At 46.2% G+C, this 20852-nt stretch overlaps 1 long non-coding RNA gene across 1 annotated transcript; it reads right to left on the bottom strand.

Moving 5' to 3' along the window:
* Positions 1–2390: 2390 nt before the first annotated feature.
* On the bottom strand, positions 2391–14797 carry LOC139530597 (uncharacterized). The gene is made up of 3 exons (XR_011666077.1): positions 14151–14797; positions 3166–3683; positions 2391–3073 (listed from the first exon to the last, which is right to left on the bottom strand). It is a non-coding gene; the product is annotated as an uncharacterized lncRNA (long non-coding RNA).
* Positions 14798–20852: the final 6055 nt, after the last annotated feature.

Genomic DNA, 20852 nt, shown 5'->3' on the forward strand with positions numbered 1-20852 from the left:
TTTTGCGCAGCAACTCACTGCCTTCCTGAAGACAAACAATTTACACGAAATACTTCAGTCTGGTTTTAGACCCCATCATAGCACTGAGACTGCACTTGTAAAGGTGGTAAATTAGCTTGTAATGGCGTCAGACCGAGGCTCTGCATCTGTCCTCGTGCTCCTAGACCTTAGTGCTGCTTTTGATCCCATCGATCACCACATTCTTTTGGAGAGATTGGAAACCCAAATTGGTCTACACAGACAAGTTCTGGCCTGGTTTAGATCTTATCTGTCGGAAAGATATCAATTTGTCTCTGTGAATGGTTTGTCTTCTGACAAATCAACTGTAAATTTCGGTGTTCCTCAAGGTTCCGTTTTGGGACTACTATTGTTTTCACTATATATTTGACCTCTTGGTGATGTCATTCGAAAACATAATGTTAACTTTCACTCCTATGCGGATGACACACAGCTGTACATTTCAATGAAACATGGTGAAGCCCCAAAATTGCCCTCGCTAGAAGCCTGTGTTTCAGACATAAGGAAGAGGATGGCTGCAAACGTTCTACTTTTAAACTCGGACAAAACAGAGATGCTTGTTCTAGGTCCCAAGAAACAGAGAGATCTTCTGTTGAATCTGATAATTAATCTTGATGGTTGTAAAGTTGTCTCAAGTAAAACTGTGAAGGACCTCGGCATTACTCTGGACCCTGATCTCTCTTTTGACGAACATATCAAGACTGTTTCAAGGACAGCATTTTCCCATCTACGTAACATTGCAAAAATCAGAAGCTTTCTGTCCAAAAATTATGCAGAAAAATTAACCCATGCTTTTGTCACTTCTAGGTTAGACTACTGCAATGCTGTACTTTCCGGCTACCCGGATAAAGCACTAAATAAACTTCAGTTAGTGCTAAATACGGCTGCTAGAATCCTGACAAGAATCAAAAAATTTGATCATATTACTCCAGTGCTAGCATCCCTACACTGGCTTCCTGTTAAGGCAGTGGCTGATTTCAAGGTTTTACTGCTAACCGACAAAGCATTACATGGGCTTGCTCCTACCTATCTTTCCGATTTGGTCCTGCCGTACATACCTACACGTACGCTACGGTCACAAGACGCAGGCCTCCTAATTGTCCATAGAATTTCTAAGCAAACAGCTGGAGGCAGGGCTTTCTCCTATAGAGCTAAATTTTTATGGAATGGTCTGCCTACCCATGTGAGAGACGCAGACTCGGTCTCAACCTTTAAGTCTTTACTGAAGACTCATCTCTTCAGTAGGTCATATGATTGAGTGTAGTCTGGCCCAGGAGTGTGAAGGTGAACGGAAAAGCTCTGGAGCAACGAACCGCCCTTGCTCTCTCTGCCTGGCCGGTTCCCCTCTCTCCACTGGGATTCTCTGCCTCTAACTCTAACTCTGAATTTAAGTATGCTCTCTCTAATTCTCTCTTTCTCTCTCTCGGAGGACCTGAGCCCTAGAACCATGCCTCAGGACTACCTGGCATGATGACTCCTTGCTGTCCCCAGTCCACCTGGCCGTGCTGCTGCTCCAGTTTCAACTGTTCTGCCTGCTTCTATGGAACCCTGACCTGTTCACCGGACATGCTACCTGTCCCAGACCTGCTGTTTTCAACTCCCTAGAGACAGCAGGAGTGGTACAGATACTCTCAATGATCGGCTATGAAAAGCCAACTGACATTTACTCCTGAGGTGCTGACTTGTTGCACCCTCGACAACTACTGTGATTATTATTATTTGACCATGCTGGTCATTTATGAACATTTGAACATCTTGGCCGTGTTCTGTTATAATCTTCACCCGGCACAGCCAGAAGAGGACTGGCCACCCCTCATAGCCTGGTTCCTCTCTAGGTTTCTTCCTAGGTTTGGCCTTTCTAGGGAGTTTTTCCTAGCCACCGTGCTTCTACACCTGCATTGCTTGCTGTTTGGGGTTTCAGGCTGGGTTTCTGTATAGCACTTTGATATATCAGCTGATGTAAGAAGAGCTATATAAATACATTTGAAATGAGTGTGTGAATTGGTCAATTTTCCTGTCAAAATGTAACAGGTACTTTTGGGTGTCAGAGAAAATGTATGGAGTAAAAAGTATATAATTTTCTTTCGGAATGTAGTGAAGTAAATGAAAAGTTGCCAAAAATATAAATATAAATAGGAATGTAATGTACATATACCCCCCCAAAATACTTAAGTTATAATTTAAAATATTTTTACCTAAGTACTTTTGACCACTGCCCAAATGCCTTCACACCAGTACATTAGCATACTTTATATACTGTTACACACGCACTTATCACATAGTATACCATACATAAGTTAAGGCCATGCAACCTGAGTTAAAACCTGAGTGAGGTGCACATGTACAGTACATAAACAGATGCATGCGCCATATATTTATGAGGATGGCCATATATTTATGTGGTGGACACTTGATATGGTCACATGATATTGTTGTGGTATGTCACAAAATCATGTTACGACCACACGTATCAATATTCATTAAATATATCAATATTTTGCTAAGTCTTGCTAAGTGGATGGGTCTCTACAGAAGGTATAAACGGTACAGCCAAATGGTTACTTGCACTGTGTCAAAATAACATGATATACAGTATGTACAAGAACAATATCAATAACGATATCAGTGATAGACGAGGTAGTTATACGCATACAATCAGGGGTAAAGTGGCTGAGCAGCAGGATGAAAAAAAATAGTAACAGCAACGTATGGCGTGTGTGTTAGGAGAGCCATTTGAATAGAGGCACTGCAGATAGTGCTGATGACTGTTCCGTCTGAACCACGCATGAACAAGGGAATCTATATTCGGAGAGCCTGTTTCTGCCCTGCCCTTGACTTTGTTGCAGGGCATGTGATGTCCATAGCCTCTTCGTCGCAAAACTCCTTGATCTTCCAAAAATATACGTTTGTCAAGCTGTGTCCAGTCCAGGTGGTGCTTGTACAGGCAGACAATCTATAGGAGGTAGGATGTCAGCGTTGTGCAGCAGCTGAAACCTGGTCCCGACAGTCCGAACGCTCCTTGGCGACAACAACACCAGGCTCCAGAGCATCGAAGCTGTAAAACAGGGAATAACAACAACATCAACTCCCCTCCCAAGTTTAGATAAGAAGAATAACCTCATGCAATGCAATGAACATGATTTTCACCTGAAGTGCTGGTACTGCTTGATCTGTGGCAGCGGCCTGAAGTACGGAGTCAGGTGTTGTTGCCAGCCATAGCTTTCCAACAGCAGCGTACCATCCTCCAATCCAACCAGCTGTGGGATGTTGACCCCTGTCACAGTGCTGTCCTTCACAACACCAGCAATCTCAGACAGTGTTCACTCTGTTCTTTCTGAAGCCCTGCTTGATGAAGCACCAGTAGGGGGCAAACTTTGTGTGGCCTGTGATCAGGATGTGAAGGTCCAGACTGTGGTGGAGCTTGTGCTTGGTCCACCAGGCACAATACCAGAGCACAAACTTGTTATTGTTTTGGCCACTGCAGTTATCACAATTCAGATCCACACGTGTTTCCCCAACTCCGTAGTTGGTGAAGAAATGGTGCATGTAGTTGATGACTGCGCTGCTGCCTTTGCTTGCTTGGGTCAGCTCTCGTTTTGATAGGAGGCATTAGACCATTCTCCTTGTATGAATGGTGGAGGAGAGTCAGGCGTGTTCTACTGATGCTGAAAGACAAATTCCAGATACAAATATTTTAGCATAACTATAAAATAGATGCGAAATGGCATTCTGAGGTAACATCACTATACACACACTTCATACACGCAATGTTAGCTAGCTAGCCAGCCATCTAACGACATCAGCTGGCTAGCTAACAGCAAGCTTTAACTAGCAATACAAATCAATTGTCAAAGCTACCTAAAGTTAACCAAATAGGTTCAATGTTAGCTAGCTAACAGTAGGCTATAACTAGCAATGCGAAATGGCATTCTGAGAAAACATCACTAAAGTTACACACAATTCATACACATAAATTAATTAATACCTAGCTAGCAAGCCAGCCATCTAACCTCAGCTAATTTTAGCTAGCTAACAGTAAGCTTAAACTTGGGGTCATTTGTTTAGACATGTCACGTTAACGTTAGCTAGCTAAAAAATTAACTATAATCCCAATCCATAGAGTAACGTTACTAGCAATACAAACCGATTGTCATAGTTAAAGTTAACCAAATAAATTAGGTTCAATGTTAACGTTAGCTAACAAGCCAGCCATCTGACCTCAGGTAACGTTAGTTAGCTAACAGCAAGCTTTAACTTGGGGTCTTTTATTTAAACATGTCACGTTAACGTTAGCTAGCTAACAGCAAGCTTTAACTTGGGGTCTTTTGTTTAGACATGTAACGTTAACATTAGCATGCTAAAAAATGAACTATAATCCCAGTCCATAGAGTAACGTTACTAGCAATACAAACCGATTGTCATAGCTATTGAACCTAAATAAGTTAGGTTCAATGTTAACGTTAGCTAGCAAGCCAGCCATCGAACTCCAGCTGTCTAGCTAACAGCAAGCCTTAACTTGCAATGAAAAAAACTTTCTGACAAAATTGAAAACGCATAATATCTGAAACTGTAGCTAGATTATTACCGGTATACATGGATGAAAGCTTCACGGCAGACTGCAACACCTTTCATTAAATAAGATGTCCTGTGTCGTTTACGTTTAGATTGCATAGCTTGTTTGGCACATTGTGTTCCACTGATTTCAAAACTCGGTCAACTTCTTCCGTGACAACAACACTGTTGATCGCCGTTTCTTCCCCATCACCGAGTCAGAGTCAGAGAGAGTCAGCATGGCACGATCGTCCTCCAGAAAGTAGTCTATCACAACCACTGATGTCGATAGCGCCTGATAAATTCAGGGCAGCAATGTTATTGAGAGCAGTAGCAACATATTTGCAGTTCTTCATGGCTAACATTATATCTTTAGAAAAAACTGCAGTAGAAAGGATTATCTACGCATAAAGAGCATCTCATTTTATAGACACAAGATGCTACACCGCAGAACAATCTGAAACTCATCTCTCGGCATGTCCAGCCCACTCATTATGTCAGCCAATCATGGCTAGCGGGAAGGTTCCTGGTTTTTTCTTTGGCTAAACAACTAGGCTGTCACGCCCTGACTTTAGTTATATTTGTTTTCTTTATTTTTGGTTAGGTCAGGGTGTGACAAGGGTGGTTTGTTTAGTTTTTGTATTGTCTAGGGGTTTTTGTTTATCTATGTCAGGTTTTGGCCAGGACTGTTCAGGTTTTGTTCACTAGATGTCCCCCTTGCACCTTTTTTGTACCTTTTGTTTTTTCTTGCCCTAATTATTGTTTGCACCTGTAAGTCATTCCCTTGTTAGTATTTAACCCTGTGTGTTCCTCAGTTCCTTGCTCAGTGTTTGTATGTTAGCACCCAGCCCCAGCCTTTGTGAACATTTTTCTCTTGTTGAATTTTCCAGAGGTTCTCTGGTTTTGTTCTCGTGTATTTTTGGATTGATCTTTTGAGGTTTGTTTTTTCCCTTGCTGTTTTTACCATTTTGTGGATTTTCTTTTGTATTTTGGAAGATATCTATGTTTTATTAAACCACCATCTCTAGTACTGCTGTGTCTGCCTCATCTTCTGGGTTCTGCCAATTATTAGTGACTGTTTCTCGCACCGGGTCCTGACAGAAACACTGAGCCATTAATATGAACCCAGAGGCAGCCAGTACCCAGGACTTTTTTCCCATGCTGTCCCACCACGAGGGGACTGTCCAACGTCACGAAGCTGCTCTGGTTCAGCAAGAGGCCTTACTGGCTGGACATTCTCAACTTCTGTCGGAGATGATGACTTCCATAAAGCAGATTTCTGATCAACTTTCTCCTGCAACCGCTTCTGCTCCAGTTCATCAGATTCAAGTGCCCGTGGCAGTTAACCCCCTGGCTGAACCTCGTCTGCCGCCTCCCCAACGGTTCTCAGGTGATCCGAGGGTTTGTAAGGGGTTTTTCACCCAATGTTCTCTCTCCTTCGAGCTGCAACCCTCGTCGTTTCCCACCGACCGGTCCAAGATAGCATATATCATCACCCTGCTGTCGGAAAAAGCCCTAGCCTGGGCTACTGCTGTGTGGGATGCCCAAAGTCCCTGCTGTGCCAGCTACTCTACCTTTGCTGAAGAATTCAAGCGAGTGTTTCAAGGTCCTACCAGCGGTCCTGACTCAGCCAAACAGCTCCTGACTCTCCGCCAAGGTCGGCGCAGCGTGACGGACTATGCCATCCAGTTCCACACGGTGGCAGCAGCGAGTGGCTGGAACGACGAGGCGCTCACAGTGTGCTTTTTGAAGGGTCTTTCCGACACCATCCAAGATGAACTGGCCACTCGGGAACCACCAGACAACCTAGAGTCCCTGATCAAGTTGGCTTCACGCATAGACCTGCGTCTGAGAGAGAGAGAGCTCAACCGTAGATCTCTCACCCTAGCTCCTATCGGTCCCAGCTCCGAGTCTCCACCTTTATCCTCGCTGACTCCACCGGAACCCATGCAGGTTGGACGCATCTCCCAGGCTGAGAGAGACCGCCGGATGAGGGAGCGATGCTGTCTATATTGCGGCAAACCGGGCCATTTCCTCTCCACGTGTCCCGGGCTCCAGGGAAAACGCACTCTCCCGTGCAGGCCTGGGAGGACTGTAACGGGAAACATAACCTCCTCCCATCCATCCAACTCCCGCCTGCTCATTCCAGTTACCCTTTCCTGGGACAACCACGAGCTTCCCCTTCAAGCCTTGGTAGACTCTGGAGCCGCAGGTAACTTCATGGATGGTGTCTGGGCGAAGGAAAATGGCGTTCCCTCTGAACCTCTAAGTGATCCCATAAGGGTTACTACGTTGGATGGAAGCCCTTTGGGATCTGGACTTGTCACTCGTGTCACTACCCCCTTGCGACTTTCAGTTTCCCAACACCAGGAAGTGATGAACTTTCATCTGACCTCGTGTTCCGAGTTCCCTCTCGTCCTTGGATACCCCTGGCTTCACAGCCATAACCCTCACATCGACTGGTCTGTGGGCACTATCAAGCAGTGGGGTCCTACGTGCCAAGCCACTTGTATCTTCCCAAGTTCCCCGAGTTCCCCTCCCGAGTCTCTAGAATCCATCGACCTGTCCCGAGTTCCCGAGTGTTACCATGACCTCAAACCGGTATTTAGCAACCAGAGGGCCACCAAACTACCACCCCATAGACCTTACGATTGCCCCATCGACCTGTTTCCGGGCACATGCCCCCCCAGGGGTCGGATCTTTTCCCTATCTCCTCCCGAACGAGCTGCTATGGATACCTACATCAAGGACTCTCTGGCAGCAGGCCTCATGCGTCCATCCACCTCGCCGGCGGGAGCAGGGTTTTTCTTTGTGGCCAAAAAAGACGGGGGATTACGTCCTTGCATCGACTACCGGGGACTTAATGCCATAACCGTCCGTAACCGCTACCCGCTACCCCTTATGGCCACAGCCTTTGAGCTGCTCCAGGAAGCAGTGGTCTTCACTAAGCTTGACCTGCGGAACGCATACCATCTTGTGCGGATCAAACCCGGTGACGAGTGGAAGACCGCTTTCAACACGCCTACTGGTCACTACGAATACTTGGTGATGCCCTTCGGCCTGACCAACGCTCCAGCTGTGTTCCAAGCGCTCATAAACGATGTGCTTAGGGATATGCTTAACATCTTCGTGTTTGTTTACTTGGATGACATCCTCATCTTTTCGAGCTCCCTTCAAGAACACACTAAGCATGTCAGACAAGTACTCAAACGCCTCCTTGACAGCCATTTGTACGTTAAGCCGGAAAAATGTGAATTCCATTCCTCCCGAGTACAATTCCTGGGATTTGTAGTGGAACCCGGTCGAGTCCAGATGGACCCCACGAAGGTAGGGGCGGTAGCGGATTGGCCCACCCCCAAGTCCGTTAAGGAAGTTCAGCGTTTCCTGGGCTTCACTAACATTTACCGCAAGTTCATCAAGAACTTCAGCTCGGTGGCAGACCCTCTCTCAGCTGTAACCAAGGGTGGCAACACAAGGTTTCTGTGGGGAAGAGAAGCTGAGACGGCCTTCCAAGGACTCAAGCAGCGCATCCTCTCTGCTCCCATTCTGACACTACCAACGGCGGATGAACCTTTTGTGGTGGAGGTAGACGCATCAGAGGTTGGGGTTGGAGCTGTCCTGTCTCAGAGGGGTGAAGACAAGAAGCTTCATCCTTGCGCCTTCTTCTCTCACCGGCTTACCCCGGCCGAGAGGAATTACGATGTGGGGGATCGTGAACTCCTAGCGGTTAAGATGGCATTGAAGGAATGGAGACACTGGCTCGAGGGGGCTTCTCAACCGTTTCAAGTGCTTACGGACCACAAAAATCTGGAGTATATCCAGCAGGCGAAGCGGTTGAACTCCAGACAAGCTCGATGGTCTCTTTTCTTCAGCCGATTTCAGTTTATCCTCACCTATAGACCCGGGTCGAAGAATCTCAAACCGGACGCCTTGTCACGAATCTACTCTCCTGCCATTCGAGAAGATACTGACATGACTGTCCTTCCGGCCGCTAAGATCGTGGCTCCGATCTCGTGGCAAGTGGAGGATACCGTGAAACAAGCCCAAGCCATCGAACCGGGCCCTGGAGGAGGTCCTGCCAATCGGTTGTTTGTTCCCAAGGCAGCAAGGTCCCAAGTCCTTCTGTGGGGGCACTCCTCTCGCCTCACCTGTCACCCGGGCGTAGGTCGCACCTTGGAGTTCATCCAGCGTAAGTTCTGGTGGCCCACCATAAAAGAAGACGTTGCCACTTTCGTCAAGGCCTGTTCCGTGTGCTGCCAGGGCAAATCTTCTCACCTCCGCCCTCAAGGACTCCTTCACCCTCTATCTATTCCCCACCGACCCTGGTCCCATATCTCATTGGACTTTATTACTGGCCTTCCTCCGTCCCATGGTAATACAACTATCCTAGTCATCATCGACAGGTTTTCTAAGGCGGCCAGGTTCGTTCCCTTGACTAAGTTACCTTCTGCCAAGGAAACGGCTGAGTTGGTGATTAACCATGTGTTCCGAGTCTTCGGCATTCCGCAAGATATGGTTTCCGACAGAGGTCCCCAGTTCGCCTCAAGGTTTTGGAAGGCCTTCTGCCAACTCATAGGGGCCACTGCCAGTCTATCTTCAGGGTACCATCCGGAGTCCAATGGCCAAACCGAGAGGATGAATCAAGAGCTGGAAACCACCCTCAGATGTATGGTCTCCAACAACCCGTCCACATGGTCGTCCTTCATGGTTTGGGCCGAGTACGCGCACAACACCTTGTGCTCCTCCTCCACTGGTATGTCCCCGCACGAGTGTCAGTTTGGCTATGCTCCTCCATTGTTCCCGAACCAGGAGGCAGAAGTCAGTGTGCCTTCAGCCTCGAGGTTCATCAGACGCTGTCGGCTTACGTGGAAGAAGGCCCGTCTTAATCTTCTGCGTTCCTCACAGAGGTACCAACAACAAGCCAACAGACGTCGCCGTCCCGGGCCTACCCTGCGCCTCGGCCAGAGAGTATGGCTCTCAACCAAGAATTTACCGCTACGGGTGGAGTCTCGCAAACTGTCCCAGAAATTCATCGGTCCCTTTAAGGCAGACCTCCCCCTCCGCCCCGTATCATCGGAGGCCAGTCGGCTTATACCGTCCATCGTATACTGGATTCCCGCCGGGTGCAGCGGTCCTGGCAGTATCTGGTGGACTGGGAAGGCTACGGTCCCGAGGAGCGCTCCTGGGTTCCTGCCAAGGACATACTGGACCCTGACCTCATTCGTCAGTTCAGGGTCCTCCACCCTGAGAAGGCTGGTAGGAACGTCAGGAGCCGTTCCTAGGGGGGGGATTCTGTCAGGTTTTGGCCAGGACTGTTCAGGTTTTGTTCACTAGATGTCCCCCTTGCACCTTTTTTGTACCTTTTGTTTTTTCTTGCCCTAATTATTGTTTGCACCTGTAAGTCATTCCCTTGTTAGTATTTAACCCTGTGTGTTCCTCAGTTCCTTGCTCAGTGTTTGTATGTTAGCACCCAGCCCCAGCCTTTGTGAACATTTTTCTCTTGTTGAATTTTCCAGAGGTTCTCTGGTTTTGTTCTCATGTATTTTTGGATTGATCTTTTGAGGTTTGTTTTTTCCCTTGCTGTTTTTACCACTTTGTGGATTTTCTTTTGTATTTTGGAAGATATCTATTTTTTATTAAACCACCATCTCTAGTACTGCTGTGTCTGCCTCATCTTCTGGGTTCTGCCAATTATTAGTGACTGTTTCTCGCACCGGGTCCTGACAATCTATGGGGATTTTGTACGGTCTGTGTATGTAGGTTATGGTGGCCTGAATTGGTTCCCAATCAGAGACAGCTGTTTCTCGTTGTCTCTGATTGGGGAGCGTATTTAGGTTGCCATTTTCCATGTTGGTTTTGTGGGTAGTTGTTTTCTGTTTTGTGTTGCTGCACCTTACAGGACTGTTTCGTTTCACTCTCTTTGTTATTTTGTTTAGTGTTTCTGTTCTAATAAAAATAACATGAACAATTACCACGCTGCGCTTTGGTCCGATGACTACTCTTCATCCGAAGACGAATATCGTTACATAGGCTCTTAATTTAAAACCTTTATTCATATTTACAGATGGCATAAAAGTTTGTTACTAAGGCACATGTTCGAGAAGGCATTTCTGGCCCCAAAAAATGCATTTTGATAAAAAAATATATTTTTTACGTTCAAACGGCTCTCCTGTGAAGTCATGTCTTGCGACATACGCCTAGTTTCCTGAATCGGGTCACATATTTTGATTTGTAAACACTTTTTTGCTTACTACATGATTTCATATGTGTTATTTCATAGTTTTGATGTCTTCACTATTATTTTACAATGTAGAAAATAGTAAAATAAAGAAAAACCCTTGAAAGAGTAGGTGTGTCCAAACTTTTGACTGGTACTGTATTTGTTCAGCACTTTTGTACAGCGACAAAATTCAGACTATAGGCCGTTCTTACAGTGTGCTCCCTGTACACCAAGTCAGAACCGTAGGATAAATAAAGGGGGCATATAAGCAGACAATAAAAGCTCTTACAAAATTCGATGACATTTCTCTAAAACAGGCTGTAGGCTAAATGTGCACCTGTAACGGTTTTCTTCCAGGGGTGAAGGAGAGGACCAAAGTGCAGCGCGGCTAGTGTTAAACATGTTTAATAAAGAACAAGTGAAACACTACAAACAACAATACAAAATAACAAATGTGCAAAAACCGAGACAGACCTATCTGGTGCAGACAATCACAGAGACAGGAAACAAACACCCACAAAATCCCAACACAAAACAAGCCTCCTATATATGATTCTCAATCAGGGACAACGATTACCATCTGCCTCTGATTGAGAACCATATTAGGCTGGACATAGAAACAGACAAACTAGACACACAACATAGAATTCCCACCCAGCTCACGTCTTGACCAACACTAAACAAGCAAAACACATAATAACTCTGGTCAGGACGTTACAGTACCCCCCTCCTGAGGTGCGGACTCCGAACGCACCCCTACAACTCAAGAGGAGGGTCTGGGTGGGCATCTGTCCGCGGTGGCGGCTCCGGCGGTGGACGAGGACACCACTCCACCACTGTCTTTGTCCCCCTCCTTAGCGTCCTTTGAGTGGCGACCCTTGCCCACGACCTTGGCCTAAGAATCCTCCCCAAGGCCCCCACATGATTTTGGAGGTAGCTCAGGACAGAGAGGTAGCTCAGGACAGAGAGGTAGCTCAGGACAGAGAGGTAGCTCAGGACAGAGGGGCAACTCCGGACTAATGGCAGCTCCGAACTGAATGGCAGCTCCGGACTGAGTGGCAGCTCCGGACTGAGTGGCAGCTCCGGACTGAGTGGCAGCTCCGGACTGACTGGCAGCTCCGGACTGACTGGCAGCTCCGGACTGACTGGCAGCTCCGGACTGTAGGGCAGCTCATGACTGACTGGCAGCTCCGGACTGTAGGGCAGCTCATGACTGTAGGGCAGCTCATGACTGTAGGGCAGCTCATGACTGTAGGGCAGCTCATGACTGTAGGGCAGCTCATGACTGTAGGGCAGCTCATGACTGTAGGGCAGCTCATGACTGTAGGGCAGCTCATGACTGGCTGGCGGCTCTGGACGCTCATGGCTGGCTGACGGCTCCGGCAGATCCTGTCTGGTTGGCGGCTCTGGCAGATCCTGTCTGGTTGGAGGCTCTGGCAGATCCTGTCTGGTTGGTGGCTCTGGCAGATCCTGTCTGGTTGGCGGCCCTGGCAGATCCTGACTGACGAATGGCTCTAGCGGCTCCTGACTGACGAACGGCTCTGACGGCTCGGGACAGACGGGCGACTCTAACGGCTCGGGACAGACGGATGGCTCAGACGGCGCTGGGGAGACGGATGGCTCAGATGGCGCTGGGGAGACGGATGGCTCAGATGGCGCTGGGGAGACGGATGGCTCAGATGGCGCTGGGGAGACGGATGGCTCCAATGGCGCTTGGCAGACGGCCAGCTCAGACGGCGTTGGGCAGACGGACAGTTCAGACGGCGTTGGGCAGACGGGCAGTTCAGGCACCGCTGGGCAGACGGCAGACTCTGGCCGGCTGAGACGCACTATAGGCCTGATGCGTGGTGCCGGAACTGGAGGTACCGGCCTGAGGGCACGCACCTCAGGGCGAGTGCGGGGAGAAGGAACAGTGCGTACAGGGCTCTGGAGACGCACAGGAGGCTTGGTGCGTGGTGCCGGAACTGGAGGCACTGGGCTGGAGACACGCACCATAGGGAGAGTGCGTGGAGGAGGAACAGGGCTCTGGAGATGCACTGGAAGCCTGGTGCGTGGTGTAGGCACTGGTGGTACTGGGCTGGGGCGGGAAGGTGGCGCCGGATATACCGGACCGTGAAGGAGGACACGCGCTCTTGAGCACCGAGCCTCTCCAACCTTACCAGGTTGAATGGTCCCCGTAGCCCTGCCAGTGCGGCGAGGTGGAATAGCCCGCACTGGGCTATGCAGGCGAACCGGGGACACCACCTGTAAGGCTGGTGCCATGTACGCCGGCCCGAGGAGACGTACTGGAGGCCAGATATGTTGGGCCGGCTTCATGGCACCCGGCTCGATGCCCAACCTAGCCCTACCAGTGCGGCAAGGTGGAATAGCCCGCACTGGGCTAAACACGCGTACTGGGGACACCGTGCGCTCCACCGCATAACACGGTGTCTGACCAGTACGACGCCCTCTCACTCCACGGTAAGCCCGGGGAGTTGGCTCAGGTATCCAACCCGGCTTCGCCACACTCCCCTTTAGCCTCCCCCCCCAAGAAATGTTTGGGTGAGCCTCTCGGGCTTCCGTGCTAGTCGCGTACCCTCATACCTCCGGTTCCTCTCTCCGGTTGCCTCTGCTCTCCTCGCTGCCTCCAGCTGTTCCCATGGGAGGCGATCCTTTCCAGCCAGGATCTCCTCCCATGTGTAGCAACCCTTGCCGTTTAAGACATCTTCCCATGTCCATTCCTCTGTCTGTCTCTGCTGCTGTCGCTGCCCGTTGCCACGCTGCTTGGTCCGGGTTTGGTGGGTGTTTCTGTAACGGTTTTCTTCCAGGGGTGAAGGAGAGGACCAAAGTGCAGCGCGGCTAGTGTTAAACATGTTTAATAAAGAACAAGTGAAACACTACAAACAACAATACAAAATAACAAATGTGCAAAAACCGAGACAGACCTATCTGGTGCAGACAATCACAGAGACAGGAAACAAACACCCACAAAATCCCAACACAAAACAAGCCTCCTATATATGATTCTCAATCAGGGACAACGATTACCATCTGCCTCTGATTGAGAACCATATTAGGCTGGACATAGAAACAGACAAACTAGACACACAACATAGAATTCCCACCCAGCTCACGTCCTGACCAACACTAAACAAGCAAAACACATAATAACTCTGGTCAGGACGTTACAGCACCACCAAGTCAGAACAGTAGGATAAGTTATGAGGGGAAAAGGGACCAAATTATTAGGGTGAGGCAAATGGGCTACCAACAGCTTACTACACAACATACACTTAGTATTACTTTCTTAGCTACAGTATACATATCTCCCTGGCATATTACATAATTTATGCAGTAGGATTCAAGACATTCTTGGACTCACCTTGTTGTGCTGTGCTCACTTGAAGAGGAAGGTGGTGCGGCGGTTTTTCGTGGGCAAATTTTGTCATCAAAATGTGTCAAAGTCTGGCATTCTCTGGATTTAAAGTGCTTTCCAGACAACTGGGAAGTCTGAAAAAAACAAGGTTGAATCATGACGTCAGTGATCTTCAGGTCGGCTGTCTACAAAGAGGCCTGAGTTCCCGACTTGGAATTCCGAATTCGATGACTTTCAAAACGCATTTTCCCAGTCGAAGCTTGTTTTTTTTCGGAGTTCCCAGTTGTCTTGAACTCACTGAAGTCTGAGATTTCCCAGTTCTGAGTTTCCAGTTGTTTTGAACGCGACAGAAGTCATGCTGGATTGACAAGCTTGGAAAAGAGATAATTAAACCCAGACTTGGATAACACACACATTCCACTGAATAGCAGGCTAGTGGTTGCTTAGCAATGCTTGCAGTTAGCCACTGATTCCTGAATTTGCGATTTCCAACTTGTTGTGTAATGTTTATATCCAATGCCTGTTGATCACCGATACATTTTATCTATAATTTCTCTTCATAATCTCTCTTCATATGACAAGGATTGAAAAGGATTTGCCAGTGGATTCAACTTGATTCATGATGATGACTGCTAAGATTTAGAAAGTAAAGCTCCCCCTAGGTTATGCACTGATGTAGTGTCCCCATGAATGACAGAACACTGAGCCAATCACGGTGCAACTAGAGAACATTACCAAACCCCTGGTCTGTATTTTCCGCAGGCTGTCCCACACCTCAGAAAGAACTGAGCTATGCTGAAAGACCTGCATATTGGAGCTGCCTTACTCAGGAAAGCAAAAAAGAGACGATGTTTGTATGTGGCATTATTAACTCATTGTTTTTTTTCGTTTTTTTAATTATTGTTTGCAAACTAATATGTGACATGTATTAATAACAAAATAACATGCAAAACAGTTTTTTTTTTTTTTTAATAAACATGATTGTGTTATGCTAAACAGGTGGGACTCAAAATAGTTTTAGGGGGGCATGTCATTTTTTTGATTGGTTTTCCCATTGCCCCTCCTTCTCCCGACCTGAATGACCGTCTGAACACAGACATTATGTGACAGGACACATCAGCTAGCACAGGCATTGACACTAGAACCGCTAAAGCAGTTATCATGACTGCTCATTTTATTTAATATGTATTACACTAATTTGTATTTTTAAGTCATGTCCCCCTCTATCCTTGACTTTTCCTAAATAAGTCTCTATAACACACTGTCGGTGTTAAAATCTTAATATCACAAACAGAACTGTAGTTATAACCAGTATTAGGAGGGCATGTCATTTTGAACTGTAGTTATAACCAGTATTAGGATGGCATGTCATTTTTTAAATTGGTTTTCCTATGGCCCCTCCTTCTCCCAACAGTAGGTCCTGCTCTGCTCTTTCTTCCAAAAGTTGAAAGTTCCCAGCTGATAATCACCCTGACAATTGCCTCAAAACTGAACCTAAACTATACCAAAACTCATTTCACACATATAACAGAATAAATGTATGGGGAGAATTGGTGAGTTGATAAGATCGGATAAGTGAATGATGAGTAATTATTTAATATCCAATTGTGAATGAAGATCAGGTCGGGCAATTTTCTTGTATTGATCCTTTCTAATTATAATCTTAAAATGGTATGTACCATATATCAGTCCACTGAATCAATGCAGTCTTATCAGTCTACTCTGGCCTACTTGGAGTAGGCGACACAGTATGAGCGTGCATAACTGTACTGAGTGAACTGCTTTCAATATCTGGGAAAATATCTACATCGGACAGCAGGTGAGCGAAGTTGGCAAGGGGAGAAAAGTCACCATGGACAATTTCTTAACTTCATTGTCATTGGCAAACAATTTGCTTGCAAAGAAAACAAGTCTGTCCAACACCATGAACAAAGTAAGACAGTAGCTCCCTCCCTCCCTTTCTGCAAAATAGGGCACCTGCGTTAGCCATTGTGCTCCACAATGGTGCTGAAGAATGACAAGACAATGACAAAATGATGGGACCACAAGCAAGTGAAAGTTACATCAATTGAGACAACTGTTAAGACAAGAGATAACAGCTAAATGAAATCCAACTGATGCCATTGTGTGAAAATGCACCCAACATAAGCACGAGCTGACAATAATTGACTATTTTTGACTACTGTCATATCAACACTTACAGTCATTAAATTGCCATTATTGCTTTTGTACAGAGTTTCACTATTTATCAAGGCCACTTGGAACTTATAATGATGTTTAGGGTACTGATGTTTTCATAATTCAATTATCTTTTGACTGTGCGTATTGGTGGTTGAGGTATTTTTATTTTATTGTTATAAAAAATAAGCTGTTACCATGTTCCCAACACATATGTTTTCTGTTTCATAGTTGTAACAATGGAACTCCACAAATAAAATACATTGAACACTTTTGTGTTTTATGTTTTTACATAGCCTACAGTAACATAAACGAATGAAAATACTATTGTGTTATTTGAAATAAAATAATAATATTCTAATGTTACCCAAGGCCTTCATAAACACAACCAAATTATTATTTTTCGATAGCATTTATGAAATAGACTAATTACACTGTTTGAATGTTGCAGTCAGAATGACTGCTCATTAGCTTGAAGGGGGGTCCATCAAGGCCCAGCAGTTCTAGTGTTAAAAGATGAATATCAAGAATGCATGTATTCCACTGTGTTCATAACCCTCATGTTTGCTAGGCATTTGGTGCCAAATCCTATCGCTCATTTTACATTGAGAAGTGTTGTCGTGGGTTGAGATAACAATGAGATTACGTTGATACACAATGTCAGATGAAGGGAGCTGTGTAATACTCCAGCCATGCCGGTAGCCTATGTTATGATTATGTGGACGGATAACAATCTGGTGATGTTGTATGTAGTGAGTGACTTGTCTCTCTTTAAGATCTGTCCAATGGGGAGAAAAACGCTCAGAAAATGTCTGTAGAATTGAGTTAAGACTAAACTTCTAACCTACATGCTTTATGTTCAATGTAATGTGTTTGTTTAATTATTAAAGCTCCAACTGTCAGGATGGTGTACTGGAGGCGAAGTCAAGTGCAGGAGAGCAGATATTAATGAACAGGGGCACTTTTATTATAGTTCCAAACAACGAGAGCACTACATGAATCAAACGCGCTCAAAAAACGGAACATTAAAGTAGAGCGCGTAAACTAACACCACATAACATGAAAACAATTACACACAACACATGATGGGAAACAGAGGGTTAAATACAAGTAGCTTAATTGGGGAAATGAAAACCAGGTGTGTATGGAAACAAGACAAGACAAATGGATATACGAAAAATGGAGCGGCGATGGCTAGAAAGCCGTTGACGTCGATCGCCGAACGCCGCCCGAACAAGGAGAGGGGCTGACTTCGGCAGAAGTCGTGACACCAACTTTTTTCCAAACATTCTCATTTCCAAAGATTTCTTCCTTTCAGTGTGTTGAACCTGACCGTGGGAAAGCTTCACAACACCCCCCTTTATGTTGTCTGTTCTGAACATCACTGATTCACATCTCACATGATACAAACAGGCTCCGTTTCACATGTTTGCACTAAACTGGGTCAATGTGTATCAACCGCAGTCACTCTGTAGCTTATAAAAAACACATCAACCATACCATTTACCATGATATTACACAAGCCTGTAAAAGGTCTGAAATGCAAACATCCTGTCCAAATCAGAGGGTTATTGCTTTGGATAGCAGGCCCTGGAATTTTCTCAGAAAGAGTCATTTATACCCCGTGCTGACTTTAATTAATGATTCATTCAAACCTCCTTGGATTGGGGAGAACAGACCCTCTTGAAGGTTTGAAGGTTGTGCTGCCTTGATTTGTCTGGAGTGACCTCTCTGAGAGGCTGCCAAGAATGCCAGAAATCCTAGTTGCGTGGGAGCGCCTTCTTAGTTCCTCCCGTTTGCCTCTCTCTCTCTCTGAGTCTCCCACTGTACTGGATTCTGGCATTACCACTGCCCTCTACAGGAGTGTTGGATCCCATGTGATGAGATAAGCACATTTATTTTGCTACGGGACTGTAGCCTACTATACTGCCTGTAGGCATGGGAAGATGCAGGGCAGACATGCTTCCTTCCCTTGTCTTCACTCCTCAAGTATCTCACACTGTCTAACGTGCCTTTACTGTTTTACAGGTTATGTAAATGTATTAGTGTTATGTTGGTATTACACTTATAAAATGCTCCTCAGCTGGTGGGTGACATATTTATATTGCTCTTGTTGTTATCATATGAAGTCACTTAAATGTAATGCTTTGGCAGTGAAGACACAACATCAGTGAATTACATTAACATGTTTTAGAAGAGATGAGAAGTTCTGTCCCTTCTTCTTAGCCCAGTGTGTGTGTGTGTGTGTGTGTGTGTGTGTGTGTGTGTGTGGTGTGCTCTTCGGTGGGACACTACCTCTTCTCTCCCTCCCTGCTAGAGAACCCATATTATACAGCTTGGAGGTACAGTAAGCCTAGTCTGCTTCGCTGTGTTGCTGTAATCTATAACGGCCTTGAGCATAGGATAAAACCAGAGCCTGGGGGCTCATACTGTGCACCTATTATACACTCACCAACACATAACACTGCCATGTTTTCCTCCCTATAGTGTGTGTGTGTGTGTGTGTGTGTGTGTGTGTGTGTGTGTGTGTGTGTGTGTGTGTGAATGCCTGAGTGTGTCTCTCTCTCTCTCTCTCTCTCTGTGGGTGTGTGTATCGTTTGGAAGCAGTGTGTGACAGATCATGCTCCCAGGCGGTGTGAAAGTTTTTTTGTGTTAAAGGTCTAATGCAGTCGTTTTTATCTCAATATCAAATCATTTCTGGGTAACAATTAGGTACCTTACTGGGAGTTGTTTTAAATTAAAATGGTCAAAAATAAACAAAAATAGCTTCTCAGCTAAATGCAATTCTCAAGCAAGATTTTGCTAGGACTGCCTGGGAGTGGAAGATTTTGCTAGGACTGCCTGGGAGTGGTCTGAGAGAGGGGCCTAATTAGAGAAGCCTAATGGGACCGATGTGTAACCTGAAAACTAACTGTTATTGGCAAAGAGGAGGGCAAACTCTCTTTATTATTGGTCTATTAACTTATACCAGGCTGCCTAAAACCCCCACCCAGCCAATCAAGCAGACATTTCAGTCGGCCTTTACAAACAGCTCTTACACTAAAAGGGCATTATCATAATTTTCACAGTTTCACATTATTATTCCAACCTCATAGTCTGGAAATATATATTAAACCTAGGAAAATCTAGTTTTGACTGTTCAATGTGCCTCACATCCCAGACCCTATTTGTCTGTTCTGGAGCCTAATGTCAGTCTCTCATTTCTCAATGCCCTTGAAAATACTCCCAACCTTAGAAATGTTCATTGATTAGATATAGTCTAAGCATAAGGACTAGCCATATTATGGTCTAAGAAATATTGTCTTACAGTAAATGTAGAACACATCTGTTGGATACAGGCCTGCCCTGATGGTGAATTTAGGTTAACTACAGACAAATGTGTTCTTATGCCTATTGCAACATTAGTTAATTGTGTCACTGATTCATTGAGAGTAATCCACATAATTGTAACCCATTTTGTACGGTTTAAGCTTGTGTTAATGTCACTGACAGTGATTGTGTCTTGTGTGGCAATGCTGAGATCTATCTGTGGTGTTGATGACTCATATGTGCACCATCCCCCCAACCCCACCCTTTTTAATTCCCTCTCTCCCTTCCCTCTCTCTATTCCCCTCCCTTGCCCCTCTTCCCTCTATCTACAATACAGCTCTTCTCTGTCCCACTCTTCCTCCTTTCCCCCATATCGTTGTCCTTCTTGTGTCCCCTCATCCCCCCTTCAATCTCCCTCTCTATCCCTCTATCGCTTCTTTCTCCTATAGACGGGTCAGGGAGTGTTGGGATGGGCAGTGGCAGCTGCAGAAGGAGCAGCTGCCGAGTGTGTGCGTGTGTGTACGTACGTCTGCTAGCCCCCTCAGCCAGGCTGCCTGGGCAGGGCTTGTCTCAGCACGGTGCCCCCACACACACACAGCAGAGAGAGAGAGAGAGAGAGAGAGAGAGAGAGAGAGAGAGAGAGAGAGAGAGAGAGAGAGAGAGAGAGAGAGAGAGAGAGAGAGAGAGAGAGAGAGAGAGAGAGAGAGAGAGAGAGAGAGAGAGAGAGAGAGAGAGAGAGAGAGAGAGAGAGAGAGAGAGAGAGAGAGAGAGAGAGAGAGAGAGAGAGAGAGAGAGAGAGAGAGAGAGAGAGAGAGAGAGAGAGAGAGAGAGAGAGAGAGAGAGAGAGAGAGAGAGAGAGAGAGAGAGAGAGAGAGAGAGAGAGAGAGAGAGAGAGAGAGAGAGAGAGAGAGAGAGAGAGAGAGAGAGAGAGAGAGAGAGAGAGAGAGAGAGAGAGAGAGAGAGAGAGAGAGAGAGAGAGAGAGAGAGAGAGAGAGAGAGAGAGAGAGAGAGAGAGAGAGAGAGAGAGAGAGAGAGAGAGAGAGAGAGAGAGACTAATATGCACAGACACGGCCATACACAACACAATTTCACACACATTCATATTCAAATACTGTCCTATTCAAGGAGCGCACTAGTGAATCATCCAGTTATGTCTGAGAGAGTAATGTATGGAAATATGTACTCAGAACTTCTGAGTCATCATCGCTTTATGCAGCTTGT

Source organism: Salvelinus alpinus, chromosome 9 (assembly GCF_045679555.1).
Source record: "Salvelinus alpinus chromosome 9, SLU_Salpinus.1, whole genome shotgun sequence".
In the NCBI taxonomy this organism is placed as follows: Eukaryota; Metazoa; Chordata; class Actinopteri; order Salmoniformes; family Salmonidae; genus Salvelinus; species Salvelinus alpinus.